This window comes from Eleutherodactylus coqui, chromosome 8 (genome assembly GCF_035609145.1).
Source record: "Eleutherodactylus coqui strain aEleCoq1 chromosome 8, aEleCoq1.hap1, whole genome shotgun sequence".
Taxonomy (NCBI): Eukaryota; Metazoa; Chordata; class Amphibia; order Anura; family Eleutherodactylidae; genus Eleutherodactylus; species Eleutherodactylus coqui.
The window spans coordinates 26,833,510-26,847,063 of NC_089844.1; positions in this window are offsets into that span (position 1 = coordinate 26,833,510).

Below are 13,554 nucleotides of genomic sequence, written 5' to 3' on the forward strand. Positions count from 1 at the left end.
GTAAAATTTGGACGCTAATTCTTTTGCGCATAGAATTGAATAATCGAGTTGGGACCCATTAGCTTTTCCTATTTATGACATAATCAATGCTCGTGCCAAATTTCAAGTTTCTATGTGAGAAAATTGGATTCCGTACGTAAAATTTGGAGGCTAATTCTTTTGCACATAGAATTGAATAATCGAGTTGGGACCCATTAGCTTTTCCTATTTATGACATAATCAATGCTCGTGCCAAATTTCAAGTTTCTATGTGAGAAAATTGGATTCCGTACGTAAAATTTGAAGGCTAATTCTTTTGCACATAGAATTGAATAATCGAGTTAGGACCCATTAGCTTTTCTTATTTATGACATAATCAATGCCCGTGCAAAATTTTAAGTTTCTATGTGAGAAAATTACATTCCGTAAGTAACATTTGGGCGCTAATTCTTTTGCGCATAGAATTAAATAACGGAGTTGGGACCCATTAGCTTTTCCTATTTATGACAAAATCTATGCCCGTGCCAAATTTTCAGTTTCTATGTGAGAAAATTACATTCCATACGTAAAACTTGGACGCTAATTCTTTTGTGCCTAGAATTAAATAACGGAGTTGGGACCCTTTAGCTTTTCCTATTTATGACATAATCAATGCCCGTGCCAAATTTCAAGTTTCTATGTGAGAAAATTGGATTCCGTATATAAAATTTGGAGGCTAATTCTTTTGCACATAGAATTGAAAAATCGAGTTGGGACCCATTAGCTTTTCCTATTTATGACATAATCAATGCTCGTGCCAAATTTCACATTTCTATGACACTGGAAAGTGAGAACAATGCATTCCGTACGTAAAATTTTGACGCTAATTCTTTTGCACATAGAATTGAATAATCGAGTTAGGACCCATTAGCTTTTCCTATTTATGACATAATCAATGCTCGTGCCAAATTTCACGTTTCTATGACACTGGAAAGTGAGAAAAATACATTCCGTACGTAAAATTTTGACGCTAATTCTTTTGCGCATAGAATTGAATAATCGAGTTGGGACCCATTAGTTTTTCCTATTTAGAACATATTCAATGCCCGTGCCAAATTTTAAGTTTCTATGTGAGAAAATTGGATTGTGTACGTAAAATTTGGACGCTAATTCTTTTGCGCATAGAATTGAATAATCGAGTTGGGACCCATTAGCTTTTCCTATTTATGACATAATCAATGCTCGTGCCAAATTTCAAGTTTCTATGTGAGAAAATTGGATTCCGTACATAAAATTTGGAGGCTAATTCTTTTGCACATAGAATTGAATAATCGAGTTGGACCCATTAGCTTTTCCTATTTATGACATAATCAATGCTCGTGCCAAATTTCACGTTTCTATGACACTGGAAAGTGAGAAAAATACATTCCGTTCGTAAAATTTTGACGCTAACTCTTTTGCGCATAGAATTGAATAATCGAGTTGGGACCCATTAGTTTTTCCTATTTAGAACATATTCAATGCCCGTGCCAAATTTTACGTTTCTATGTGAGAAAATTGGATTGTGTACGTAAAATTTGGACGCTAATTCTTTTGCGCATAGAATTGAATAATCGAGTTGGGACCCATTAGCTTTTCCTATTTATGACATAATCAATGCTCGTGCCAAATTTCAAGTTTCTATGTGAGAAAATTGGATTCCGTACGTAAAAATGGGAGGCTAATTCTTTTGCACATAGAATTGAATAATCGAGTTGGGACCCATTAGCTTTTCCTATTTATGACATAATCAATGCTCGTGCCAAATTTCAAGTTTCTATGTGAGAAAATTGGATTCCGTAAGTAACATTTGGACGCTAATTCTTTTGCACATAGAATTAAATAACGGAGTTGGGACCCATTAGCTTTTCCTATTTATGACAAAATCAATGCCCGTGCCAAATTTTAAGTTTCTATGTGAGAAAATTACATTCCATACGTAAAACTTGGACGCTAATTCTTTTGTGCCTAGAATTAAATAACGGAGTTGGGACCCTTTAGCTTTTCCTATTTATGACATAATCAATGCCCGTGCCAAATTTCAAGTTTCTATGTGAGAAAATTGGATTCCGTATATAAAATTTGGAGGCTAATTCTTTTGCACATAGAATTGAAAAATCGAGTTGGGACCCATTAGCTTTTCCTATTAATGACGTAATCCATGCTCATGCCAAATTTCACGTTTCTATGACACTGGAAAGTGAGAACAATGCATTCCGTACGTAAAATTTTGACGCTAATTCTTTTGCGCATAGAATTGAATAATCGAGTTGGGACCCATTAGTTTTTCCTATTTAGAACATATTCAATGCCCGTGCCAAATTTTAAGTTTCTATGTGAGAAAATTGGATTGTGTACGTAAAATTTGGACGCTAATTCTTTTGCGCATAGAATTGAATAATCGAGTTGGGACCCATTAGCTTTTCCTATTTATGCCATAATCAATGCTCGTGCCAAATTTCAAGTTTCTATGTGAGAAAATTGGATTCCGTACGTAAAATTTGGAGGCTAATTCTTTTGCACATAGAATTGAATAATCGAGTTGGGACCCATTAGCTTTTCCTATTTTTGACATAATCAATGCTCGTGCCAAATTTCACGTTTCTATGACACTGGAAAGTGAGAAAAATACATTCCGTACGTAAAATTTTGACGCTAATTCTTTTGCGCATAGAATTGAATAATCGAGTTGGGACCCATTAGTTTTTCCTATTTAGAATATATTCAATGCCCGTGCCAAATTTTAAGTTTCTATGTGAGAAAATTGGATTCTGTACGTAAAATTTGGACGCTAACTCTTTTGCGCATAGACTTGAATAATCGAGTTGGGACCCATTAGCTTTTCCTATTTATGACATAATCAATGCTCGTGCCAAATTTCAAGTTTCTATGTGAGAAAATTGGATTCCGTACATAAAATTTGGAGGCTAATTCTTTTGCACATAGAATTGAATAATCGAGTTGGACCCATTAGCTTTTCCTATTTATGACATAATCAATGCTAGTGCCAAATTTCACGTTTCTATGACACTGGAAAGTGAGAAAAATACATTCCGTACGTAAAATTTTGACGCTAATTCTTTTGCGCATAGAATTGAATAATCGAGTTGGGACCCATTAGTTTTTCCTATTTAGAACATATTCAATGCCCGTGCCAAATTTTACGTTTCTATGTGAGAAAATTGGATTGTGCACGTAAAATTTGGACGCTAATTCTTTTGCGCATAGAATTGAATAATCGAGTTGGGACCCATTAGCTTTTCCTATTTATGACATAATCAATGCTCGTGCCAAATTTCAAGTTTCTATGTGAGAAAATTGGATTCCGTACGTAAAATTTGGAGGCTAATTCTTTTGCACATAGAATTGAATAATCGAGTTGGGACCCATTAGCTTTTCCTATTTATGACATAATCAATGCTCGTGCCAAATTTCAAGTTTCTATGTGAGAAAATTGGATTCCGTACGTAAAATTTGAAGGCTAATTCTTTTGCACATAGAATTGAATAATCGAGTTAGGACCCATTAGCTTTTCTTATTTATGACATAATCAATGCCCGTGCAAAATTTTAAGTTTCTATGTGAGAAAATTACATTCCGTAAGTAACATTTGGGCGCTAATTCTTTTGCGCATAGAATTAAATAACGGAGTTGGGACCCATTAGCTTTTCCTATTTATGACAAAATCTATGCCCGTGCCAAATTTTCAGTTTCTATGTGAGAAAATTACATTCCATACGTAAAACTTGGACGCTAATTCTTTTGTGCCTAGAATTAAATAACGGAGTTGGGACCCTTTAGCTTTTCCTATTTATGACATAATCAATGCCCGTGCCAAATTTCAAGTTTCTATGTGAGAAAATTGGATTCCGTATATAAAATTTGGAGGCTAATTCTTTTGCACATAGAATTGAAAAATCGAGTTGGGACCCATTAGCTTTTCCTATTTATGACATAATCAATGCTCGTGCCAAATTTCACATTTCTATGACACTGGAAAGTGAGAACAATGCATTCCGTACGTAAAATTTTGACGCTAATTCTTTTGCACATAGAATTGAATAATCGAGTTAGGACCCATTAGCTTTTCCTATTTATGACATAATCAATGCTCGTGCCAAATTTCACGTTTCTATGACACTGGAAAGTGAGAAAAATACATTCCGTACGTAAAATTTTGACGCTAATTCTTTTGCGCATAGAATTGAATAATCGAGTTGGGACCCATTAGTTTTTCCTATTTAGAACATATTCAATGCCCGTGCCAAATTTTAAGTTTCTATGTGAGAAAATTGGATTGTGTACGTAAAATTTGGACGCTAATTCTTTTGCGCATAGAATTGAATAATCGAGTTGGGACCCATTAGCTTTTCCTATTTATGACATAATCAATGCTCGTGCCAAATTTCAAGTTTCTATGTGAGAAAATTGGATTCCGTACATAAAATTTGGAGGCTAATTCTTTTGCACATAGAATTGAATAATCGAGTTGGACCCATTAGCTTTTCCTATTTATGACATAATCAATGCTCGTGCCAAATTTCACGTTTCTATGACACTGGAAAGTGAGAAAAATACATTCCGTTCGTAAAATTTTGACGCTAACTCTTTTGCGCATAGAATTGAATAATCGAGTTGGGACCCATTAGTTTTTCCTATTTAGAACATATTCAATGCCCGTGCCAAATTTTACGTTTCTATGTGAGAAAATTGGATTGTGTACGTAAAATTTGGACGCTAATTCTTTTGCGCATAGAATTGAATAATCGAGTTGGGACCCATTAGCTTTTCCTATTTATGACATAATCAATGCTCGTGCCAAATTTCAAGTTTCTATGTGAGAAAATTGGATTCCGTACGTAAAAATGGGAGGCTAATTCTTTTGCACATAGAATTGAATAATCGAGTTGGGACCCATTAGCTTTTCCTATTTATGACATAATCAATGCTCGTGCCAAATTTCAAGTTTCTATGTGAGAAAATTGGATTCCGTAAGTAACATTTGGACGCTAATTCTTTTGCGCATAGAATTAAATAACGGAGTTGGGACCCATTAGCTTTTCCTATTTATGACAAAATCAATGCCCGTGCCAAATTTTAAGTTTCTATGTGAGAAAATTACATTCCATACGTAAAACTTGGACGCTAATTCTTTTGTGCCTAGAATTAAATAACGGAGTTGGGACCCTTTAGCTTTTCCTATTTATGACATAATCAATGCCCGTGCCAAATTTCAAGTTTCTATGTGAGAAAATTGGATTCCGTATATAAAATTTGGAGGCTAATTCTTTTGCACATAGAATTGAAAAATCGAGTTGGGACCCATTAGCTTTTCCTATTAATGATGTAATCAATGCTCATGCCAAATTTCACGTTTCTATGACACTGGAAAGTGAGAACAATGCATTCCGTACGTAAAATTTTGACGCTAATTCTTTTGCGCATAGAATTGAATAATCGAGTTGGGACCCACTAGTTTTTCCTATTTAGAACATATTCAATGCCCGTGCCAAATTTTAAGTTTCTATGTGAGAAAATTGGATTGTGTACGTAAAATTTGGACGCTAATTCTTTTGCGCATAGAATTGAATAATCGAGTTGGGACCCATTAGCTTTTCCTATTTATGCCATAATCAATGCTCGTGCCAAATTTCAAGTTTCTATGTGAGAAAATTGGATTCCGTATGTAAAATTTGGAGGCTAATTCTTTTGCACATAGAATTGAATAATCGAGTTGGGACCCATTAGCTTTTCCTATTTTTGACATAATCAATGCTCGTGCCAAATTTCACGTTTCTATGACACTGGAAAGTGAGAAAAATACATTCCGTACGTAAAATTTTGACGCTAATTCTTTTGCGCATAGAATTGAATAATCGAATTGGGACCCATTAGTTTTTCCTATTTAGAGCATATTCAATGCCCGTGCCAAATTTTAAGTTTCTATGTGAGAAAATTGGATTGTGTACGTAAAATTTGGACGCTAATTCTTTTGCGCATAGAATTGAATAATCGAGTTGGGACCCATTAGCTTTTCCTATTTATGACATAATCAATGCTCGTGCCAAATTTCAAGTTTCTATGTGAGAAAATTGGATTCCGTACATAAAATTTGGAGGCTAATTCTTTTGCACATAGAATTGAATAATCGAGTTGGACCCATTAGCTTTTCCTATTTATGACATAATCAATGCTCGTGCCAAATTTCACGTTTCTATGACACTCGAAAGTGAGAAAAATACATTCCGTACGTAAAATGTTGACGCTAATTCTTTTGCGCATAGAATTGAATAATCGAGTTGGGACCTATTAGTTTTTCCTATTTAGGACATATTCAATGCCCGTGCCAAATTTTACGTTTCTATGTGAGAAAATTGGATTCTGTACGTAAAATTTGGACGCTAATTCTTTTGCGCATAGAATTGAATAATCGAGTTGGGACCCATTAGCTTTTCCTATTTATGACATAATCAATGTTCGTGCCAAATTTCAAGTTTCTATGTGAGAAAATTGGATTCCGTACATAAAATTTGGAGGCTAATTCTTTTGCACATAGAATTGAATAATCGAGTTGGGACCCATTAGCTTATCCTATTTATGACATAATCAATGCTCGTGCCAAATTTCACGTTTCTATGACACTGGAAAGTGAGAAAAATACATTCCGTACGTAAAATTTTGACGGTAATTCTTTTGCGCATAGAATTGAATAATCGAGTTGGGACCCATTAGTTTTTCCTATTTAGAACATATTCAATGCCCGTGCCAAATTTTAAGTTTCTATGTGAGAAAATTGGATTGTGTACGTAAAATTTGGACGCTAATTCTTTTGCGCATAGAATTGAATAATCGAGTTGGGACCCATTAGCTTTTCCTATTTATGACATAATCAATGCTCGTGCCAAATTTCAAGTTTCTATGTGAGAAAATTGGATTCCGTACATAAAATTTGGAGGCTAATTCTTTTGCACATAGAATTGAATAATCGAGTTGGACCCATTAGCTTTTCCTATTTATGACATAATCAATGCTCGTGCCAAATTTCACGTTTCTATGACACTGGAAAGTGAGAAAAATACATTCCGTACGTAAAATATTGACGCTAACTCTTTTGCGCATAGAATTGAATAATCGAGTTGGGACCCATTAGTTTTTCCTATTTAGAACATATTCAATGCCCGTGCCAAATTTTACGTTTCTATGTGAGAAAATTGGATTGTGTACGTAAAATTTGGACGCTAATTCTTTTGCGCATAGAATTGAATAATCGAGTTGGGACCCATTAGCTTTTCCTATTTATGACATAATCAATGCTCGTGCCAAATTTCAAGTTTCTATGTGAGAAAATTGGATTCCGTACGTAAAAATGGGAGGCTAATTCTTTTGCACATAGAATTGAATAATCGAGTTGGGACCCATTAGCTTTTCCTATTTATGACATAATCAATGCTCGTGCCAAATTTCAAGTTTCTATGTGAGAAAATTGGATTCCGTACGTAAAATTTGAAGGCTAATTTTTTTGCACATAGAATTGAATAATCGAGTTAGGACCCATTAGCTTTTCTTATTTATGACATAATCAATGCCCGTGCGAAATTTTAAGTTTCTATGTGAGAAAATTACATTCCGTAAGTAACATTTGGACGCTAATTCTTTTGCGCATAGAATTAAATAACGGAGTTGGGACCCATTAGCTTTTCCTATTTATGACAAAATCAATGCCCGTGCCAAATTTTAAGTTTCTATGTGAGAAAATTACATTCCATACGTAAAACTTGGACGCTAATTCTTTTGTGCCTAGAATTAAATAACGGAGTTGGGACCCTTTAGCTTTTCCTATTTATGACATAATCAATGCCCGTGCCAAATTTCAAGTTTCTATGTGAGAAAATTGGATTCCGTATATAAAATTTGGAGGCTAATTCTTTTGCACATAGAATTGAAAAATCGAGTTGGGACCCATTAGCTTTTCCTATTTATGACATAATCAATGCTCGTCCCAAATTTCACGTTTCTATGACACTGGAAAGTGAGAACAATGCATTCCGTATGTAAAATTTTGACGCTAATTCTTTTGCGCATAGAATTGAATAATCGAGTTGGGACCCATTAGCTTTTCCTATTTATGCCATAATCAATGCTCGTGCCAAATTTCAAGTTTCTATGTGAGAAAATTGGATTCCGTACGTAAAATTTGGAGGCTAATTCTTTTGCACATAGAATTGAATAATCGAGTTGGGACCCATTAGCTTTTCCTATTTTTGACATAATCAATGCTCGTGCCAAATTTCACGTTTCTATGACACTGGAAAGTGAGAAAAATACATTCCGTACGTAAAATTTTGACGCTAATTCTTTTGCGCATAGAATTGAATAATCGAGTTGGGACCCATTAGTTTTTCCTATTTAGAACATATTCAATGCCCGTGCCAAATTTTAAGTTTCTATGTGAGAAAATTGGATTGTGTACGTAAAATTTGGACGATAATTCTTTTGCGCATAGAATTGAATAATCGAGTTGGGACCCATTAGCTTTTCCTATTTATGACATAATCAATGCTCGTGCCAAATTTCAAGTTTCTATGTGAGAAAATTGGATTCCGTACATAAAATTTGAAGGCTAATTCTTTTGCACATAGAATTGAATAATCGAGTTGGACCCATTAGCTTTTCCTATTTATGACATAATCAATGCTCGTGCCAAATTTCACGTTTCTATGGCACTCGAAAGTGAGAAAAATACATTCCGTACGTAAAATTTTGACGCTAATTCTTTTGCGCATAGAATTGAATAATCGAGTTGGGACCTATTAGTTTTTCCTATTTAGGACATATTCAATGCCCGTGCCAAATTTCAAGTTTCTATGTGAGAAAATTGGATTCTGTACGTAAAATTTGGACGCTAATTCTTTTGCGCATAGAATTGAATAATCGAGTTGGGACCCATTAGCTTTTCCTATTTATGACATAATCAATGCTCGTGCCAAATTTCAAGTTTCTATGTGAGAAAAATTGGATTGTGTACGTAAAATTTTGACGCTAATTCTTTTGCGCATAGAATTGAATAATCGAGTTGGGACCCATTAGTTTTTCCTATTTAGAATATATTCAATGCCCGTGCCAAATTTTAAGTTTCTATGTGAGAAAATTGGATTCTGTACGTAAAATTTGGACGCTAACTCTTTTGCGCATAGACTTGAATAATCGAGTTGGGACCCATTAGCTTTTCCTATTTATGACATAATCAATGCTCGTGCCAAATTTCAAGTTTCTATGTGAGAAAATTGGATTCCGTACATAAAATTTGGAGGCTAATTCTTTTGCACATAGAATTGAATAATCGAGTTGGACCCATTAGCTTTTCCTATTTATGACATAATCAATGCTAGTGCCAAATTTCACGTTTCTATGACACTGGAAAGTGAGAAAAATACATTCCGTACGTAAAATTTTGACGCTAATTCTTTTGCGCATAGAATTGAATAATCGAGTTGGGACCCATTAGTTTTTCCTATTTAGAACATATTCAATGCCCGTGCCAAATTTTACGTTTCTATGTGAGAAAATTGGATTGTGCACGTAAAATTTGGACGCTAATTCTTTTGCGCATAGAATTGAATAATCGAGTTGGGACCCATTAGCTTTTCCTATTTATGACATAATCAATGCTCGTGCCAAATTTCAAGTTTCTATGTGAGAAAATTGGATTCCGTACGTAAAAATGGGAGGCTAATTCTTTTGTGCCTAGAATTAAATAACGGAGTTGGGACCCATTAGCTTTTCCTATTTATGACATAATCAATGCCCGTGCCAAATTTCAAGTTTCTATGTGAGAAAATTGGATTCCGTATATAAAATTTGGAGGCTAATTCTTTTGCACATAGAATTGAAAAATCGAGTTGGGACCCATTAGCTTTTCCTATTTATGACATAATCAATGCTCGTGCCAAATTTCACATTTCTATGACACTGGAAAGTGAGAACAATGCATTCCGTACGTAAAATTTTGACGCTAATTCTTTTGCACATAGAATTGAATAATCGAGTTAGGACCCATTAGCTTTTCCTATTTATGACATAATCAATGCTCGTGCCAAATTTCACGTTTCTATGACACTGGAAAGTGAGAAAAATACATTCCGTACGTAAAATTTTGACGCTAATTCTTTTGCGCATAGAATTGAATAATCGAGTTGGGACCCATTAGTTTTTCCTATTTAGAACATATTCAATGCCCGTGCCAAGTTTTAAGTTTCTATGTGAGAAAATTGGATTGTGTACGTAAAATTTGGACGCTAATTCCTTTGCGCATAGAATTGAATAATCGAGTTGGGACCCATTAGCTTTTCCTATTTATGTCATAATCAATGCTCGTGCCAAATTTCAAGTTTCTATGTGAGAAAATTGGATTCCGTACATAAAATTTGGAGGCTAATTCTTTTGCACATAGAATTGAATAATCGAGTTGGACCCATTAGCTTTTCCTATTTATGACATAATCAATGCTCGTTCCAAATTTCACGTTTCTATGACACTGGAAAGTGAGAAAAATACATTCCGTTCGTAAAATTTTGACGCTAACTCTTTTGCGCATAGAATTGAATAATCGAGTTGGGACCCATTAGTTTTTCCTATTTAGAACATATTCAATGCCCGTGCCAAATTTTACGTTTCTATGTGAGAAAATTGGATTGTGTACGTAAAATTTGGACGCTAATTCTTTTGCGCATAGAATTGAATAATCGAGTTGGGACCCATTAGCTTTTCCTATTTATGACATAATCAATGCTCGTGCCAAATTTCAAGTTTCTATGTGAGAAAATTGGATTCCGTACGTAAAATTTGAAGGCTAATTCTTTTGGACATAGAATTGAATAATCGAGTTAGGACCCATTAGCTTTTCTTATTTATGACATAATCAATGCCCGTGCGAAATTTTAAGTTTCTATGTGAGAAAATTACATTCCGTAAGTAACATTTGGACGCTAATTCTTTTGCGCATAGAATTAAATAACGGAGTTGGGACCCATTAGCTTTTCCTATTTATGACAAAATCAATGCCCGTGCCAAATTTTAAGTTTCTATGTGAGAAAATTACATTCCATACGTAAAACTTGGACGCTAATTCTTTTGTGCCTAGAATTAAATAACGGAGTTGGGACCCTTTAGCTTTTCCTATTTATGACATAATCAATGCCCGTGCCAAATTTCAAGTTTCTATGTGAGCAAATTGGATTCCGTATATAAAATTTGGAGGCTAATTCTTTTGCACATAGAATTGAAAAATCGAGTTGGGACCCATTAGCTTTTCCTATTAATGACGTAATCCATGCTCATGCCAAATTTCACGTTTCTATGACACTGGAAAGTGAGAACAATGCATTCCGTACGTAAAATTTTGACGCTAATTCTTTTGCGCATAGAATTGAATAATCGAGTTGGGACCCATTAGTTTTTCCTATTTAGAACATATTCAATGCCCGTGCCAAATTTTAAGTTTCTATGTGAGAAAATTGGATTGTGTACGTAAAATTTGGACGCTAATTCTTTTGCGCATAGAATTGAATAATCGAGTTGGGACCCATTAGCTTTTCCTATTTATGCCATAATCAATGCTCGTGCCAAATTTCAAGTTTCTATGTGAGAAAATTGGATTCCGTACGTAAAATTTGGAGGCTAATTCTTTTGCACAAAGAATTGAATAATCGAGTTGGGACCCATTAGCTTTTCCTATTTTTGACATAATCAATGCTCGTGCCAAATTTCACGTTTCTATGACACTGGAAAGTGAGAAAAATACATTCCGTACGTAAAATTTTGACGCTAATTCTTTTCCGCATAGAATTGAATAATCGAGTTGGGACCCATTAGTTTTTCCTATTTAGAATATATTCAATGCCCGTGCCAAATTTTAAGTTTCTATGTGAGAAAATTGGATTCTGTACGTAAAATTTGGACGCTAACTCTTTTGCGCATAGACTTGAATAATCGAGTTGGGACCCATTAGCTTTTCCTATTTATGACATAATCAATGCTCGTGCCAAATTTCAAGTTTCTATGTGAGAAAATTGGATTCCGTACATAAAATTTGGAGGCTAATTCTTTTGCACATAGAATTGAATAATCGAGTTGGACCCATTAGCTTTTCCTATTTATGACATAATCAATGCTAGTGCCAAATTTCACGTTTCTATGACACTGGAAAGTGAGAAAAATACATTCCGTACGTAAAATTTTGACGCTAATTCTTTTGCGCATAGAATTGAATAATCGAGTTGGGACCAATTAGTTTTTCCTATTTAGAACATATTCAATGCCCGTGCCAAATTTTACGTTTCTATGTGAGAAAATTGGATTGTGCACGTAAAATTTGGACGCTAATTCTTTTGCGCATAGAATTGAATAATCGAGTTGGGACCCATTAGCTTTTCCTATTTATGACATAATCAATGCTCGTGCCAAATTTCAAGTTTCTATGTGAGAAAATTGGATTCCGTACATAAAATTTGGAGGCTAATTCTTTTGCACATAGAATTGAATAATCGAGTTGGACCCATTAGCTTTTCCTATTTATGACATAATCAATGCTCGTGCCAAATTTCACGTTTCTATGACACTGGAAAGTGAGAAAAATACATTCCGTTCGTAAAATTTTGACGCTAACTCTTTTGCGCATAGAATTGAATAATCGAGTTGGGACCCATTAGTTTTTCCTATTTAGAACATATTCAATGCCCGTGCCAAATTTTACGTTTCTATGTGAGAAAATTGGATTGTGTACGTAAAATTTGGACGCTAATTCTTTTGCGCATAGAATTGAATAATCGAGTTGGGACCCATTAGCTTTTCCTATTTATGACATAATCAATGCTCGTGCCAAATTTCAAGTTTCTATGTGAGAAAATTGGATTCCGTACGTAAAAATGGGAGGCTAATTCTTTTGCACATAGAATTGAATAATCGAGTTGGGACCCATTAGCTTTTCCTATTTATGACATAATCAATGCTCGTGCCAAATTTCAAGTTTCTATGTGAGAAAATTGGATTCCGTAAGTAACATTTGGACGCTAATTCTTTTGCGCATAGAATTAAATAACGGAGTTGGGACCCATTAGCTTTTCCTATTTATGACAAAATCAATGCCCGTGCCAAATTTTAAGTTTCTATGTGAGAAAATTACATTCCATACGTAAAACTTGGACGCTAATTCTTTTGTGCCTAGAATTAAATAACGGAGTTGGGACCCTTTAGCTTTTCCTATTTATGACATAATCAATGCCCGTGCCAAATTTCAAGTTTCTATGTGAGAAAATTGGATTCCGTATATAAAATTTGGAGGCTAATTCTTTTGCACATAGAATTGAAAAATCGAGTTGGGACCCATTAGCTTTTCCTATTAATGATGTAATCAATGCTCATGCCAAATTTCACGTTTCTATGACACTGGAAAGTGAGAACAATGCATTCCGTACGTAAAATTTTGACACTAATATTTTGCGCATAGAATTGAATAATCGAGTTGGGACCCATTAGTTTTTCCTATTTAGAACATATTCA